Source organism: Lissotriton helveticus, chromosome 3_2 (assembly GCF_964261635.1).
Source record: "Lissotriton helveticus chromosome 3_2, aLisHel1.1, whole genome shotgun sequence".
Taxonomy (NCBI): Eukaryota; Metazoa; Chordata; class Amphibia; order Caudata; family Salamandridae; genus Lissotriton; species Lissotriton helveticus.
Window position 1 is genome coordinate 95389635 of NC_136062.1, and position 19362 is coordinate 95408996.

A 19362-nucleotide genomic window follows, 5' to 3' on the forward strand; every position below is an offset into this window, starting at 1 on the left:
ACCTATGAACGCTTCATTTAAACAGTGATTGTTTTATGCAGGGCGATGGCAGAGCAGAGGCTATGTGGGTATATAACCCACTCCCTTATTTAATTTGTACCTGTTGAAAATTGTTGTATGTTATCACTATGAGTTGCACTGGGATTTCGAACATATAGCTCTTCATTGCCCATTGCTTAATAATCTATATTTGGGAAGATTTACAAAATGAAAACAGGTTAATAGTGAAAGTTGCGAGAAAGTGAATTATCTGTTGGGGTGATGGTAGTCCATAATAATGTCACTATTCTTGTTACGTACCGTAATGGATTCAGCAATTTGAATCTGAGGTCTATCTCCGGTAGTAAGAGCATAGAGTAGTCAGCCTTACTCTACGAAAATGTGTAAAGCATTTAGAAGTACCAAAACAGTTAAAACGTTTTAAAAAACACAATACGAATCACATCGCAATTTTTTACAAGAGCACATTACTGTGCATCGCTCTCTATGAGGTTGAATAATGCTTCATGCCAGGGCACAATAGTGCACGTTGAGCCATCATTTTTCAGACACACATGGTGGTAGTGTAAATACACACTTCAAGCTACATGTGATATTTAATTTACTTGCCATTGGTGCTTTTCCTGTCTCCAGTTACCATTGTCTTACTGAAGAGGTAAATAATCCAACATCTCATGTTGTAGAGATAGAGCCCACACAATGAGGCACTGAACAGCAGAGTTACAATGTGCAGAATAGAAATACCACCAAAAACAAGTCCATAAATGGTAAAAAGTGTAGGGATACCAAGTTGAAATTGTTTTGGGAATTTTCCTGGAAGGCTGGAGCCAATAGAGGCGGGTTTGAGATCCTATGACAGGTACCGGTGCCTCTATCACTTTCCACAAATAACCCAAGCAAATTGCAGAAAACAGAGAGAGAAAGAAAGAAAGAAAACAAATCAATAGAAAGAGAGATAGAGCGAGAGATAGAGCGTGGAGGGAAGCTAGGGTACTGGTTCAAGCTTCTTGCCAGTTCTACTTTTGGTTCACCAGCCTAACCCTGCAGAAAAGTCTACCTTGCATTACTTTAACTAACAATGCCATGCCATAATGACTTAAAACAGTGGTAATTTAACTTCCTATAAAGCACGTCAACGTCAATTTGAACACTAACCAAAACCATTTCATGCCATTAGAAATACATGATATGTGATTTTAATACGATCAGCTATGTGCAGGTGCATGAATCTATTTAAGTGATTCTAGTAACATAATAACAAATTGAAAAACTTGAAACCCCAATATATAAATGAGTGTCATTTAGGAAATGCAAACTTCTCACAAACAAATTAAAACCTCTGCACCCAAGCTAAAATATAAACCATCAACTCAGACTTCCTGGGAGATAGAGAGCGGGCTAAAGAGACTCTTGGAAAGTGGATTATTGTTTGTGTTGAACAAGTGTCCACTTCAAAGCATAAGGCCACCACCTGCTATATGTCATACAAATTAAATAATGCAATCCTTGGTAATGTGACACAAAGTAGTCAGGACTAAATCAAATGTTCAAAATATTTAAGCTTTAACAATGTAAAAAGTTACACAAAACACACCAAAACTCCACAAATACATCTAAAATAAGTAGAACCATTTTATGAATAACATTCTTCTCATGCTGGGAGTCGATGCTAAGAGCCAGCTTTTGAGGTTTCTGGCATAATATGTTCCAAGTCCCAACACAGAATGGGACTTTTTTAATCATATTTCGGAGGTGTGGAGATCTCCACATTTGTTGAAGTTGAGATCCAATGCGACACTGTGGAAGTGATGTTATTTTTTCCTCTGCATACTACCGAATCTCTGAAGGAAAATTTTTCAAAAGTTTCCAAAGTTTCTTTTGTTGCCCAAACAAACAAAACAAGTACACTCATAAGCCTCCTAGGGAGTCTGAGGAAGGTGCTTAGAGACTCCCAGGGCGTCAGGCAGCAGCCAACAATACAGTTCAGACAAGTTGCCTCTGGTCCACTGCTATCCTTAAGAGGAATCTCCTCTGCAGCTTTTTTTTTTACTGCAGTCACCTTTAGGATCCTTGGATGATCTTTCTGTCCTTTCCTTAGATTTCAAGTGGAATTGGGTTCAACTTCACAGGTAACAGATGGCAATTGCAGCAGATTAATTTCATCTGTTATCCTTTCTCACGTCCAGCAGTGTTCTAATGAAGGCTGGGCGAGGGTCCAATTTTGTATTGTTCTCTAGTCTGTCGGTGGGGTGCACTCACAAGCTAGAGAGCCCTAGCCTGATAGACTCCTGGTACCTCTCTGACCAATGGAGTAAAAGTTCCTAGGCCTGGCCTTCCTACTTCTGCCAGCCTACTTCTTCATTAGTTCCGGTTTACAAACTGGCTCAAAATGCAAGGTGTCAGATCAAATCCAAGATGGGCACATTATTATGACACATCAATCTTGGGCTCTGGGAGTCGGGGGTGCCCTTTGACAGCTAACACTAACCTCCAGTTTGTAATAGGCAATAGTTCCACAACAGAAAATGAGACAGAAGGCTAGTAAGACAAAGCAGGGTCCTTCAGTAGCCAGACAGGGCATACACAAGAATTATGATCTGGGACTGTTTGATCTCTTTTAATGGAGCAACATTTTCAAATGAACCTCAAGGCAGGCCTGTCATACAGGATTTGACAATGCTGTGCTAACAGGAGAGGCAACAACCTACACTTTGAATATTCTACTGAATTCGGATGTGCCATCTGTGCCCATCCTGGTCGACCTGACAATAAAATTAATTTATTGTGTGCCTCCTGGGAGGAATTTCTCATTTTATTACAAGCAGAACAATTGTTGCAGACTATGGTTAATTAGCCTGTGGTAGTTCAGGCATGTACATATAACTTTTCTGAAAGTTACATTGCCTACCTAGTTACAAAGAAATCAGACTTTACCAATGAATTCGATTTTTCAACACATTTATGAAAAGTGTTTGAACTTTTGCTGCAGCTGTTTACTACTCGATAATGCAGAAATAATGATGTTGTCTGCTTTATCAGTATTTCCTTTGTCAATAGCTAGACCCAATACTGTGTAAACAGTTTTTTTGGGTTGGGTGATTTATTCACTTTAGGTGCATGCTAACATTATTTTTGGCAAGTACCCCTTTTGGAAACTATCCACCCTACCTAATGGGAAATAAGGTCATTTTAAGGGTGAATTATTTAGGGCTTAGAAGCAGGGTTTTAGATTTGTACATCAGTTGATTTTTACAGATCTTCCTGCAAACATGAGAATATGTAGTCTACATGGGGAACAGGCCTCGGTAAAGGTCTGTGTCCTGTTTTTGGCGTCATGACATAGACGGCACTATAAAGTAATTCAGTTCAAAGGTGGCATTTCATTTTACATGCCAGAGGTTTCGTTGTTACACCATACACAAGGGCCTCATGGTAAAATTAAATGTGCAAAATAGTGTTTTAAACCAATTTCAATGCTCTTTTAGGAGTCAGATACAGCAACTGGGGGTAAGCCTATACCTTGAGTTTTTCAAAGCATAAATAATTTCAGCTTCATAGATGAACACTTCCTATTCATGTTTGTCCAAGTATATTTATTCGTACCTTTTACTTTATATTTTTAGTTTTTGATTTCATACATTAGCACATGGAGAATGTAAGCATTGTCACTACATATCCACATAACAAAACACTTCATAAAAAACATTTCACATTTACAAGTGATAAACCGTGCTTTACTAAAAACATCAAAAGACTCTTTTACTAACAATTGTGAAAAAACAATATTCAAATAGAACCCAACAAACAACGACTACTTATGTTGTGTTTCCCTAATTCTAAGCTTTCTTTTAGTGTCTACATTTTGTATCCATCTAATTTTTAAACCAAAGTAAACATTACAGTTTGAACTCAAAGGGAATTTAATCCTTAGTTGTGAAGTGGAATTAAGCCACCATTCCTCAACAGTTGTGAGGGGTGTGCCAACGCGTTTCAAGTCATGATATTTCCTTTACAGGACTCTCATCAGGGCTTTTCTTTTTTATCTGTAAAGAGTTTGTGACATAAAAACATATTTTTATCTCCCTGTATATTTATTTCCATACTACAAACACTTTGTTACAAGCTGTTGTACCTGAGTAGTGTGGTTTCACTCCACCACACTTCTGGTGGCAATGAGCATGAAAGATTCTTGCTTTAGGTTTCTTAGTTTTCTAAAACAACATTAAAGGCATTTTAGCAATAATCATAGACTAAGCTTAAATCGCGGTCGCAATTTCTAATTCGTGTTGCCTACCTTATGTATTTTCTTTTTGCTGGAGCGCTATCCCAATGGCACTCGCCCGTGAGTGCCATTGGAATAGCACTGGTGCTGCTATTTTTTTCCATGCCACTGCAATTGCTATTTTGTCAGCCCCTAAACAAGCCCACATTATGGCCCTGTCTGCTTTTGTTTGGTGTTCTAACTCTGGAATTCTCAATGCCAGCAGGTGGCCCTCCTTGTTTATTGGGATAGGGTATCCAAGAATGTCCTTCATGTGAGATAGGATTTCCTCCCAAAAAGTTCGAATCTTGGGACAATATCACCAAATATGACAAAAGACCCCTAGGAGACCACACCCCCTCCAGCACAAACCTGACGTCTCTGGGTAGATCGTTTTGCGTTTAGTTGGGTGTAGGTACCAATCAAAGAGAATCTTACGGTGAACTTCCCTCAGATCTAAGGAGTGTTTATCTTTAGCCTTGAGACCCTTACGGGTGAGTAGTAGTGCTTAACAAACACCTGGTTGATTGATTGATTGATTTAGAGATATCCCTTCACAGATGTTTCCATTCCACTTCTGAGATCTCTCTCCCTGCCCATTGCTTCCATGTGTTCATGTATCAGGGTCTTGGTGCGTGTGAGGTGGAGAGAAGAAGGCTGTACAAAAAGGAGATCATTCCCCTCATCGAACCCTCCCGCTGCACAAATCTTTCTATTGGCGCCCTTTCTCATGTTGCTACCTCTCTAACCTGAGCCTTTAGGGCCCAATGTTTAAGTTGAATGTAGTGGAAGTTTTCGCTAGACGGGATGGTAAAATCCCTTTGGCAGCTATCAAATGTAAAAATATCATAATTGTGAAATAAGTCTGAGAGCATCAAGCAACCTTCTTCCCTCCAGGCATCAAATGGACCCTTGTGCAGCACCCGAGGCAATTCTGGGTTAAAGTGGATCGGTGTGCAATGCACAGGTAAGGTAGACCACTCCAGCCCTCTGGATACCTCATCCCTTACTTTGAGAGTGGTTTGTGTAGGGGTGCTAATGTAAGGGTTTGGTGGTCTATCTTTCTTGGGTTTCCATATCACGTCTGAGATTGTTCTCCCCAATATCCCCCTGTCCATATGTAGCCAATGTTTTTTGGATTCTCCCTTGGACCACTCTCTCAGGATTCATAGCTGGGAGGTCTTAAAATATAGGTTAAAGTTCGGCAAAGCCATCCCTCCCTCGGTTCTTGCGCATCTTGATGTGTGAAAGGGAAGCTACGCTCTGCCGTTCTGCCAAATGCATTGAATATTGAGAGACCCCAGTTTGGGCAAAACATCCTTGTCCCTGTCTATTGGTAGGACCTGGAATAAGTATAAAAATATAGGTAGGACTGTCATTTTTATCGCGTGAATGCGCGCCAGCCATGAGATAAAAAGAGGTTTCCAGCGCTTGAAATCTTGCTGTATTTGAAGCAAAAGTAGGGGCTAAACAGATTTAAACAAGTCCTCTAATTTGGGGGTTAAGTGAATAACCAAGTATTTGAGTGTATTCTTGGCCCATTGAAGGGAGGTGTGTTGCCTCAACCTGCCGATTTCATCCTCTGGCAAAGTAAGGTTCAGGATGAATTACTTCGCCAGATTTACTTTAAAGCCCGACACCTCCTAAAATTTCAGTAGTTCAACCTGTAGGGCTGGTTGTGACTGGTCAAGGGAAGTGAGTGATAACAACACATCATCAGCAAAGAGTGATATTTTATGCTCCTCCACCTAAAAGGGATTCCCCGAATTTCTGCTGCCACCCAAACCCGCATTGGCAGCGGCTCTATGCTCAGGGCAAAGAGTAAAGAGGAGAGCGGACAGCCCTACCTCGTCCACCTCTCCAGGGAAAAAGGGGCCAAACTAGCCCTGTTAACCTGACCTCTAGAGCAGGGGTGCACATAATAGCTTTAATCATATCTGTATACAGCCTGTCAAAACCAAACTATTCAAGCGTAAGAAAGAGGAATGACCAATCCATCATGTCAAATGCTTTCTCAGCTTCCAGACCCACCAAAACTGCCGATATCTTGCATTTGGATATCTTCTCAATCAGATAGAGGGTTCTATGAATATTATCGTGGGTCTGTCTGCCTTTTATGAAGCCTGATTGGTCAGGGTGGATTAAGCTTGGCATCAGGTCCTCCAAACTCGCCGCCAGAACTGAAGAACAAAATTTGGCATATAGGTTTAAGAGCTCGATAGGCCTATAAGAGGCACACTTTTATGGATTTTAGTCGGACTTGTGTATGACCGATATAACGACATTCGACATTTATTGTGAGATGGATGGGCTCTTTGCCATGACGTTAAATAATTGTGTAAGCTGAGGAATTATGTCAGGGGCAAAAGTTTAGTAAACGTAGGCCATCAGGACCTGGAGATTTATTAGGTTTAAGAGCAGTGCTCGGCTTCCCTACGTCTGCCACAGTACTGGGGGGCATTTTACAAGTGGTGGGCGGAATTTGCTTGTTCGCGATGTTCTTTTCCTGTTTGTAATTGCTGTTTGCGTGCTCGGGGGGAAACATCTCGCGAACATGCAGTTTGAGAACGCGAACGAGCAAAAAATGTTGGGTAGTTCCGGAACGCAGAATTTTGGGCAATGTCGCGTTCTCCGGGGAACGCGAAATTACCCAAAATCCACAGGCCTACATTTTATCTCTTGTTCCAGGCCTTAGAGACCTGTGGAAGATTTAGTGACTGTAGGTAGGTCCCCAGTATACAGGTCTGTATAGAATTCCCCAAATGCTTTTACCTTGTCGGTATCTTCATGAGATATGATTCCCAATGAGTCAGCGATACCTCCGATGTGTTCCTTCTCACTCTTCTTGCGTAGATGTCTAGCAAGATGGGTTTCTATTTTGTTTCCCTGTGCATAAGGGAAGTGGCGCATTCGCAAAAGGGTATGTTCTGCCCTATTGGAGTAAATCACTGTAATTTCCCCTTTAAGGCGGCCAATTTGCATTGTAATGGTTTTGAGGGGTTCTGTTTATGTTCCCTTTCGATAACCTCCAGCGCCACCTCCAACATTTCCCTATCTTGGCTCTCTGTTTATTTAATGCAGAGTTGAGTTCCAGAGACTTTCCCTGTATGACCGCTTTAAAAGCATCCCAGTTATTCAAGGGAGAGGTATCCAGTGGTTGGTTTAGTTGAAAAATTCTGCGATGGCCCCTTGTAGTTTATCTCTTAGTTTTCTGTCTCTCGTCAAGGAGGTTAGGAAATGCTATATTTGAGACTTGGGATCACCACCTTCCCAAGATAAACAGATCATGACTAAAATATGGTCTGATTTGGATATCGGGAGAATTTTTGCAGCCTGGAGGGATGCCAATAGTCCTTGACTTATAAAAATATAATCTAGTCTCAAATAAGTTTGGTGTACTTGGGAAAAAAATGCGTAGTCTTTGGTATTGGGGTAAATTTATCGCCATTCATCTAATAGTCCCAGAGTGTGTAAGGAATGCTCAATGCCCTTAGGAAAGCTACCTGCAGCTGCTTTGTGTGGATGGGTTGTATTTATTTTTGCATGCCATGTAAGATTTAAGTCCCCATTAGTATTGTCGGACCCTCAGAAAATCCACCGAACATGTTGAGTTGGGAGGACAGGAAAGCCCAGTGTTGGGGGCATACACTGAAATGAACAAACACAGACGCCCCTTGCGTTTCCCCTGCACAATGATAATTCTACCCTCCTTAACTGATTTTATGGCTTCGGGTTGAAATTTCGCAGAGTTTTGGAATAGTAGAGCTACCCCTCTGTGTTTTGTGCGAGCTATAGACCTATAGATTCGTGCATAGCTTTTATGACCTGAAAATTGTGGTTAAACAGATATTTCTACACTTTATGCCTTATGAGGAATGGGTTCAAACCCCTAACGTTCCATGAAGCTATTGGGATTGGCATTGTGCTGTTTCAACCCCCCACCCTCGTGAGTTGAACCTGTCACCTGCTTGTTTCTCTCCTTCCAGACTCTACTGACATAGAACACATTGATTTTTTGCCACTCGATAATATTCTTTGGACCAGTGATGTCGCATGACCATTGCCTCTAAGTGTCCAATTTCTGTCCCACTTAAGCCCTCCCAGCCAACAATAAAAACAACTGTGAAAACAAAACCTGTGCTTGGTGGCTCTTGCGCCACTGGCCGAAATGTCTCATTAGATTAGGTTCGTAGTGTAGGGTGCCCGGCCAAGGTCCAAATCCCCGCCTGTCTCCTTCATAGATTATCAATCACCAAAACGTCTTACATACATGCATGGTGTGGGATAGGTGCTGTTCAGCGCTATGTGATTTCTCGATTTCTCCCGGTGGAACTCTCCTCTCAGTAGAGGCTTTTAACAAAAATGGGACCCATTGACGGAGCCCTTATAGCTAGAATTCCCAATGTGCATTGACCTCTAGTCCTCAGTGTAACGACCCATAGAGTGCACGCTCCATTGTGAAGGTTTGCTGATCTCCATCCTTCTTGGAGCATCCCCAGTGTGGTCCTATGCATTAGTAGGAAGACCCAGGAGACTTAAACCTTCCTCCAGGTCCATAATATGTTTTGTTTTATTATTCAATTTGATGCCAGCCCGAAAGAGTATGTCCATCTATATTTGATTTTTTCAGATCCTAACTTCTTTGTGAGGGGTCTAAACTGCTGCCTTCGTAGAAATATCAAGGGAGACAAATCCTGATAGAAGCTACACCGATAGCCCTGGAAGGATATCACATCTTGTTTGTGGCCGCTTGCAGGATTGCTTCCTTTACTTTAAAGAGTGGAGTTTTATCAGGATGTTGCAGGTGCGCCAATGTTCTCCTCCTACCTGGATCCCCACCCGGTGCACGTCTCATTCTTGATCTTCATCTGTTCGATCCCAGTATCTGCGCAAAGAGCCCCTTGAGGAATGCCTCCAGGTCTTGCCCTTCCGCTTCCTCCTTAAGATCCTTAATTCTGATGGTCTCTCTTTTTGATCTATTTTCCAAATCTTCCGTCTTTAGTAGGGCTGATTGTAGCTGGGTGTGGAGATCCTGTATTCTGTCCTGAGTGGCCGCCATTCTTTTATCCAGTTCTTGAGCTTGGGATTCCACTTCTAGCACCTGTGTACCCACAGAGTTCAGATCATGTTGGAGCGCTGTCATTCGCTCAGATAGATCTGCCTTTTATGTTTCCAAAGAGGACTTTATATCCCCTTTGATCTCTAGGTGGAGCTCAGTTTTTATCTCCATGAGGGATGCTAGTAGATCCTCCTTAGTGAGAGACATGACGGTGGTGTCACCACCCTCATCTTGTGGCTGTTTTTTCTCGGTAGTGGTAAAATAGCTGGTAACCTTGGCTGACCCTTTCTTTGGTGGCATAGGTGTGGCCCGACTCCCCCTCTCTTCGTGGGTGGGCCGTTTCAACGTTGTCTTATCTGGGTGTCCAGGGCGATGCCTCCTTCTGTCGTGGTGATCTAATGTTCCCTGAGGGTCACACTTAAATCTCCCACAGCTGCATACATGAGATCCTCGCCAGAGCTGAAGTGATAGATCGCCGCACAGCAGAGCCAAAAGTCATATCAGACTCTTGTGGCCATTTTATATGAATGGAAGTGGCTACCTGGGTAGCTGCTTGCATTCTGGGCTCCTCTGAGGTTTCCTGGGGGAAGCTCTGTGGTGTCACTTTTCAATGGGCCCACTTGTTCTCATTGACTGCATTATTCAATAGGGGGTAGCGGTGGCTGCTATTTTAAGGGCAGGCATGCCGTGTCTGGGCACCCCCACTCTGCACTTCTGGCCCCAGGGCTCTTAATAAAGGACTCGGGACACAATTCAAGGGAGCCCCGATGCCAATGGGGGTCTCCAGCAATATCGGGTGGAACTCTCCTACCGTCCGTCTCCTTGATGCGGTCAGCAGGTGCGGCCTCAGATTCTGGAACCGCATAGCTCGTTGCTCCTTTTTCTCTCCACCACGTCCTGCTATCTGCCTCCGCTTCTTCGAGGCACTGAGTCAGCACACACTGCGGGCTAACATGAACCTCTGCTGCATGGACAGGGACAATCCGGCACCCCTGGCAGCATCGCCATTTTGCATGTCACGTCCACCCGGCCATCTTGCCTGGCCACGCCCCCCTCAACTCCCTTTTCAATAGCTTATGCATCGCATCCATTTTAACTGCCAACCCACAAATAAACTTATAATGACATTTGACTGTCCCTAAAAATGCTGCAACATCTTCCTTTCTTTCAGACAACTTCATTTAACTTATGGCTTTTGCCAAATCTATTTTAGGTTTCACAACATCAGCAGTGAATAAATGTCCCAAACATTCTATTTCTGATCTACTAATCTTTTTTTGTATTACCTCAAGTACATGACACACTCTATCATAATGCTCAAAATTGGTTTTACTGCAATTCAGAATGTCATCTTGAGAGAAGTGTACCACAAGAATTCCTTCCAACACATTATACATTGTCCAGTGGATGACTGATTTGTCTGACACTCACCCAAATGGCATCAGTGATGATGTAACAAGGTATTTTCAGGTCAAGACTTTGTAACATTGGAACTTTCAGAGGTTTTGTTTTAACAGAAGAAAATCATCCTCACAAACCTTCAACAAAACTCAAACTCAACTCCTTTTTCAATAGGTTGCACATCACATCTATGTTAGCCACCAACCCACAAATAAATGTATAATGTATTTCTACTATCCTTAAAAATGCAGTACCATCTTCCTTTCTTTCAGTTGACTTCATTTCATATATGGCTCTGACCAAATCAATATTAGGTTTCACCCCAACGGCAGTGATTAAATGCCACAAATATTCTATTTCCGAGCTACTAATCTTTGATTTTCTATTTTTTAACATCAATCCATTCCTTTTCAATATCTCAAATACAATCCATCACTCTATCAAGATGCTCTGATAGACGTGTACCACAAGCATACCCTCCAACAAATTATACATTGCCCTTTGGAGGACTAATGAGGCTGACAATACCCCAAATGTCATCCTAACAAATTGAAAGGTGCCAAATGGTGTCTCAAAAGCAGTAAAATATTTTAGTTTGTCAGGCAACCCAATCTGATCATAGGTTTCAATACTGAAGTGAGGAAACTAGCAACACTCGCCAAAGATGACACCATTTCCAAAAAACTTGCAACGGAAAGTCATCCTCAGTCACAGATTTATTCATTGCCCTTAAATCATAGCAGCATATGACATGAGGCGTTGTATGCCACAGCTACAGGTGCCAACCTATCTGTGCATTCCAGAGGCTCAATAAACCAGTGTGCTAGAAATCATCCAATTGTCACTTCTCTAATCGTGCTTACAATGGGTACAGAACTGGCCTGGACTTTAGATGCATGGATGTAATTTTTAAAGCATTCCAATTTATCAATAAAAACATCTGGAAATTCAGTTAAAAACAGAGAGCCACACTCCTCTTCTTTTCCATCTAAAACATATTCGAGACCTGCTGATTTATCTGGGACAGTGTGTTCCTACTCTCTTTATCATCCTTCTACTTGATGAAATTAGATTATGCTGGAGCACGTAGTATGCCCATGTCACCCTGATGGAACCAACTAAGTACACTATCACCTACTTTGGCTGCATATACCTTTACAGAATGAAAAGGTCCACAAAATTCAGTGCTTGCATAAAGACACATCACAAGCTAAATGGATTTACCTCCAACATAAGGAGTTACATCAGTGTTTACCAACTGTACCACTTCTTAAAACTGTTTGTTATAGACATAATTGGAAACCAATGTTAACCACACTCCTGAATTCAAAGAAACTTAAACTGGTTCACCATTTATTTGAACAACTTCATGTGATGGGATTTCTTCCCACCAGCCACATGTTAAGTTTTTTTAATTTAATTTAACTCAGCAATTTAGGAGATTCTCTTCACTTGTAGATTTGAAACCCTTGCTGAAGCACTCCTCCTTTTTTTTTTTACACTTTTAGCAAATTACTTTGCATATGGGACAATCCTTGTAGTTTTCATAATGTCCTGAAGTAGCCCGCAGCTATTACAAAAACATTTTACTTTCCTCCATTCACGATTTTAAAAATTATTTTCTTTTTTCCCTTTTGAAGGAGATCAGAAAGCTGTGGTTCTAAGTTGATCTTCACATTTCAAGGAATGTTGAGTGTGTTTCACTATCTCAATTACTTCAGATAGTAGAGGATCATCTTTCAGCATAAACTTTACATTTTCATTAAGAGATGGACTAAAACTGCACATAGCTGCCAACATTCGTATCTCAAATTAATTGAAACCTGTTTATTCTTGTTCTAATAACTCTGGTAAATTGTCAACGATATCTTGACCCTTCAGTTCTAGATAGTACATCAAGCGGGATGTTTTCCTCTCTACAGGCAAGTTGCTGACATATAAAACAGGTAAAGCAGCCCAAAACCTTTTTATTTGGCCACTTTTATGGGAAGGTCACCTGAGGTACATAGACAAAATGCTGGTGTTGAAGCATTTTGTATGTTTGTATTATAAAATGAGTGTACATCCTGGCAAGGGAAGTCCAGCTATTTAAAATGATATTAAAATAGGGATGAAACTCACTTTTGAAAACAAATGTAATTAAAAGTTTTATAATATCATAAACTAAGGAAATAGCGTCAGCTCACCTGGTAATACGAAAAATGTTGCCTAGCTGATACATCACGTAGGAGATCTAGATCGTGTGTGATTCCGCGATGACCCAAAGGTCATGTGGGGAGCATCAGCTGATGCAGATAATTGTATTTGTTCACCTGTGGAAATCAGGCAGTGTAACAACAGTTGTTGAGGAAGCAGAGATCAGACAGCATAACTATGCTGACTGGCGAAGTCAAAGGATTGTAAAAATAGAGGCCACACAATGATGAAAGTAATGCATTTGCAAGGGCATTTGCAGTGATTGGAAAATGTGCAAAAGTCACAGAGATTGTGTAAATACCACTGTGATCCCATGCAGGTCGTTGTGCTGGTAGAGAGGGATGTATGACGTTATAACGCATACTATTACTCCGCAGACCATTACAACGCGACTTTTACTCCGCATACCGTTACAACGCATAGCGCCTTGGGGCGCTGGATAGTGGTAAGTATAATTTACTATTCTAACTCCAGTCCCCGTGGACCCTAGGGAAGGTGTTGGATAGTAAATTATACTTATTCCCTATCCTAGAGCGCCCCCCAGCGCAATGCGTTGTAACGGTATGCGGAGTAAAAGTCGCGTTGTAATGGTAGTGCGGAGTAAAAGATCCGTTGTAACGGGTGTATACCGGTAGAGAGTGAATTGAAGCACTGTAACTAGTCCCATTGAACCAATTGCAGTTTGACGTGTTAAGGTGCCAAGAAGTTCCATTCCAAAAAAGAAGTAAACACAAGAAGCTAGTAATTACTCTGTACCTCTCTAATACAGCCCCTTATCCACAGTCCTACAACAACGGACACAATTTGAAAACAATAAGCTCCTCCAGAACTGAGAAATAGTCAGATGCAACTTTAAAACAGTGTTCAGCTGCAGAGCCCTGAAAAGGTTCCACTTAGGAACTCATAAAGTTGGATACCCCACTTTAATATTCATCCTGATGAAAATCCTTCACAAACCATGGTTCAGGCTTTTGTTAAAACTCAAGCTAATTTAGACAGGGTCAGCAAAAAAAGTGTATATAAAAGAGGGAGGTACTGCTGAATATTATGATTTCCTCAATAAGAGAGGTGAATATATGTACCCAATCATCTGGCCCCGCCAGACACATTCAAAGGGAAGTATGTGTTATATTCATCCTTCCTAATTCAATGCTGATTATATTTTTTTATGGAGATAATTTTATTTTCCAACTAACACAAGCAAAGCGGATTTTATTTGATATTACTTAACGAAGAATTATTTGCTCTAGATACGCCCCTTATATTGATTTGGAGCCCATGCCTATCCAATTATGACTTTTCCTTATCCAATTCAACACTGTCTTTGAGGAAAGACAGTCCACTCAGGCAGAAGGAAAATCATTAAAGCCAGAAGAAGTCAAAGATACTGCTTAAACATCCTACACGTCAGGAGTAGATTATGGTTTCACTAGATAGACATGCTGAATCAATCCAATGCAACCTTATTGATGCTCTAGCTTTTGTCAGTATGTAAAGGATTACTTACCCAATTTTACTTAACTTGCAGATTCATTGGCAAGTATCTTTCATTACGTTCTATTCCATTCAATGGAAAGAACATGGTTATTCTCACAAGCATATAAATACAACACAACAATTAACCTGTATTGTACTAGAAAGACCACTTGTGGAGTAAAATAACTTGAGTGAGAAATCCTTAAGTGCAATCCTTTCTACGTATCATGAATTAAAGAAGTTTTTAGCAAACAGGGTGCAAATACTGTTTCCTCACATCCTGAATCATTGATCTGGTTCATTAAGTTCATATCCACCAAGTAAATATCTATCTAGTCACATTACAAGAAGATGACGTTTTGACGCACCATCCTCATAAGAATCTAGAAAAACAATACTTATTAGAAACTCTACATGACCCGCAGGAGCAACCCATGTTGTACCCCCCTAGCCAAATGCAGAATATTGGTCTTGCAGAGACTATTGCAAATTAAATGCTACTACCCTAAGGTATCTTTATCTGCACTCCCCTCAATTCTGCCCTATCAAACATACCAATATATTCTCCAAACTAAACCATCACCAAGTCTGTACCCTGGGAAGCAATACTGTAGGGGATGAGTAGAAAACAGCATCCAATACCCCGTATGGTCATTACCAATACCTTTGGTTAGGTATCAGTTTACAGCACGAAGCTTCACTACCCTCAGTGATGCACCAAATGATTCTTTCTTGGGCAACATGGTTCTTCACGTTGCCACCTCAATCTGGACTTTCCTGAGCTCTGTTATCAACAGGGCCAGTGGGATCGGACAAAGGAAATGGGAAGAGAATGTCTGCACTTGCAATTCAATTAAACTAGAAAAGAACACAGTATGGAAGGACTTGGGCAAATTGCCATTGAGGTCTTATAAAATATTACTTCTGTAACCCGCCCACCTGACCAAACTGCTCCGCAGTACTGGTGGTGGCGGAAAATGTCATTTTCCGCACACCAGCAGCGGTCCTCACGCCCGCCGTATTACAATGGGCAAACATAGCCCATTTCTGTCTGCCACGGTGTGACGTGAACCGCCAAAAAAATGCACCCGCCAGCACAGCTGTGGGAGATCCCACCATCGTGAGGAATGACGTCCCGACTACCGTACAAATCAGGATGCCCCAAACAGCCTGTCACACTGCAGCAGAGAAACCACCCAACTGGAGATGGTGGAAGCACGACAGTGGAGCGTGAAACTAGACACCTGGTCCCGACCACAATGGATTCAGCTTTACACACCTTTCCGGTGCTGTACCTGATCCACTACCAGAAAGTAATGCACCGTTGCCGAAAACGTTGCAGGTACGCAATCACACAATTCTGCACACAACCACAACACACAACTCATGGGCTGATATACGGTTCCTGTCCACACCAGACATTCTGGTGGGGGCAGGAGCACATCCACAAGTGTACCCACACATGTCCTACCTGTCACAAAATCACCCCTCCGCATCCAGGTCACCCATCAACCGCAAAATCACTGCAATCTCCCGGTCACGTCACCGCAGTGGTGCAGACACACAATGTAGTAGACAGGGCCAGTTCCAGGCATAGGCAGTCCACAAAGATCATAGGGCCACACCTCCACCCTTCACAGACTAGGGCCCCTACATCCATTTTGGGTACATGTTGTGTGCCCTTCTTGTGCCCCCCCCCTGCACAATTAACCAGCCAGGTGTACCCAGACCCTGCACCAAACACCAAAGAACAAGGGAGCCTGTCTCAGAAGGTGAGGATGAAGAGGATCACCTTGCACAGAAGATCAGGGCCAGGGTAACCCTCCTCCTCACACCAACTCTCCACTCATGTCAAGCAAACTGAGTCCAATCACAAAATGAAAACTCAAACTCACACTGAATATGATGAACCACTTAACTGTACAGACTGCCTGTGAAGTCACCCAGACACACCCTACGCTGACACACAACCTCATACACATACCAGATGTCAGCAGCAATGGAGGGCAATAAATGAGCTAGCCAAAAGTGAGGTGGACGGTTCTGGAAAGCCATGGAGCAAGCCACAAATCATGTGTACATCACATGCAAGAGAAGGAACATATCACAGCACCCTCAGGCCATCAAATCAGACATGGCAGGCACAGTAAATGAAATGTACCCAAGTGACCTCTGTGCAATAACTCTGGGAGAAAGCAAGGCAAGCTGTGCATAGGCACAGAGATGATAGGAAGTGTCTGAAGTCAAACAGTGATCAGCCACACATCTGTCTCACCTTACTTGATATGTGTATGTCATCAGCACAACACACATGGCTCATTGTCACACTCCATAACTGTCAAACACAAGTTGGATCCTTCACACAGATCCCTCCTCCACCCACCTCACACCTGCACCTCTCAGCACCAGTGTTAAACACACAGAATGGTGCAAATAATTTCCTGTGAGTACACTGACAAATAATCACACTCCCTGGGTTGTATCCACAAACATCACACACACACTCAGGGATGCCTGAACCAATGCTGGAACAAAAACCATAGCCAAACACAAACCTCACAAACAACATACACAGAAGTTCAACAAGCACACATATGGCCAGTCAAACAGTAGAAAGGCAATGGGACCCCAGACAGAACAGGAGTACACAACATTGTCACTCAGGACCAATACACAGACACCATACGCCAACACAATCAAGAAGTGCATCATATCAAAACAATCATGGACACAAACTGGGCTCGATGGGACAATAAGCGAACACAGACAGACATATCACACCACCTATCAAGTCAACATGGTGTCATAGTGTACCACAGGCATGCACATGCACAATCCTGACAAGTGACTGGTCAAAAATAGGAGGACAAACCACCAATGTGATTAGAAACAAGCTCAGGAACAAGAATCCTTCTTGTTGCACGTGACAGACACACAAGTAATGCACACTACACTTCCAACACACATCTGAATGCGTCACAATTCACAAACAACTTACACACAATGTAATAGAAATAGAACATCACACAAACAGCATCTGTCAGCTGAAAGAGCCAACACAGCCCAAACACTGCATACATCCACAACAAAAACACAACTGATATACATGCCAATCCATCACATTGCAAAGTCAGCTGGACAGCAGGGGATGCACACCAGGCAAGTGCAAGGCAACATACACTGACAGCACTGCATGCACAACAAGCAGTGTGAGCACACCAACCAAATCAATAGCACACACATCTCTGTGCCACACCATGTACTCCCACAACACAAATCACGCACAGCACACAGACTACATCACACTCAGGAATAGTAGCAGTACCTCAGCAAACACGGATACATCTAACACAACACCCACAGATGCACAACTCAGGGACACCCAGGTGTACACAGCATGACCAAAGGACTGTGCAGCACAAACAGTTGCACTGCACATAAGGAACAATGCTTGCAAACCAGTACAAGAAAATAACACATAACTAATTGGGAAACTGTCATGAGTGGTACATTGATCCTATGCAGAGATCAGCACCACAAAGCATAGTGCAACAAATGAAGTGGTGGGGAGGCACACACACTGGCAACCCAAGGGGATAGGTGACATGAGAGTGAAGTGGTGTGTAAGTCAGGAGTGTACAATACACAACTACATGGAGGAGTCACTCACAATGGGTAGGTGTTGCAAACTCATCCTGTGCCCTGGACACCCTCCACCTTTTTGCTGACTGATACTGGTGGTAACTGACTCTGACTGACCCTGGGCTCAGACTAACCAGGCCCGGGACCAGTGCTATGCTGAAAGAGACACATTATAATACAGTTAAAACACCTACGTACACTAGGGTACACAATGGTATGGTGGGGTACCCCTGTGATTGGAATGACCTACCCTTTAAGCCCCTACTATATAATAGGGCAGGGTGATTGAAACTACCTAGAAGTCCCTAGTAGCCTAGGGCATGGCAGTGTAAAGGCCAGCAGCTCTTTTTGCACTTGGATGTGTGCACTGCTGAAGCCTGAGGTCAGTTTAAAAGCAGCCCTGGGTGCCAGGACTTCTTTTAAAAAGTAAGTCGTGTCCAAACTCGACTTTGGGGAAAAAAAATGGAAAACCAACAATGTGTTGGCATATACGGAACCTCCAGGGTCTCCAGGGGTGCAGGTCAGATATGTATAAGATACACCCTCATAAAATCAGTTTTATGTGCCCTGGGTTAGGTGAAATTTCACATTTCCCTCCCCTCATTGTGGTAAAGAGATGCTCAAATTTGACTTTGATGCTAGGAGCAACGTGGAGGGAGGATCTACAATATTTCTAAAGATTCAGAACCCCTAAAGTCGCCCCCAGTTGCACCTGGGGTGGGGTTCCTGTAGAAATCAGTGAAGTACTTATAAAATATGTTTTTATGAGCCCTAGTGCTGCAAAAAGGCCCCAAGTAAATTTCCCCATTGTAATTCCCAGCCCAGTTAGGTTAACATGACAAGAGGTTAGTAACCAATAACTATTGATAGGAACAGGCTAGCAATACCATTCGAAGACTTCCCAGAATTATATTAATAAATCCAACAATATCATATTGTTGAATTTCTCCTGAGTAGCCAGGCTGCCTTGAAGTGGTGATAAAGAGCCCCTGGTGTAGACCAGCTCTGTTGAGAAGACAGTGTGCTGCTACACAGGAATGCTAAAGCAGGGGGAAGCAGTGGCGTCACTAGGGGGGTGCAGGGGGTGCGGCCCGCACCGGGTGACACCAACACATGGGGTGACACCAATCTGCACTGCAGCCTCGCCTCTGCTCTCACCTTTACTGTCGCTCCCTGTGCAAGCTTGTTCCTCATGCTGTTCACACTCGCCAGCGTCTCGCAGGAGATCTGCAATGCTTGACTGCAATTTTCTTTGCTCACAAGGCAACTCGATAGCAGCCTCGCTCATCTGAGGGTGCATGGGCTCCTATTTTTCAGTATCTTGCAC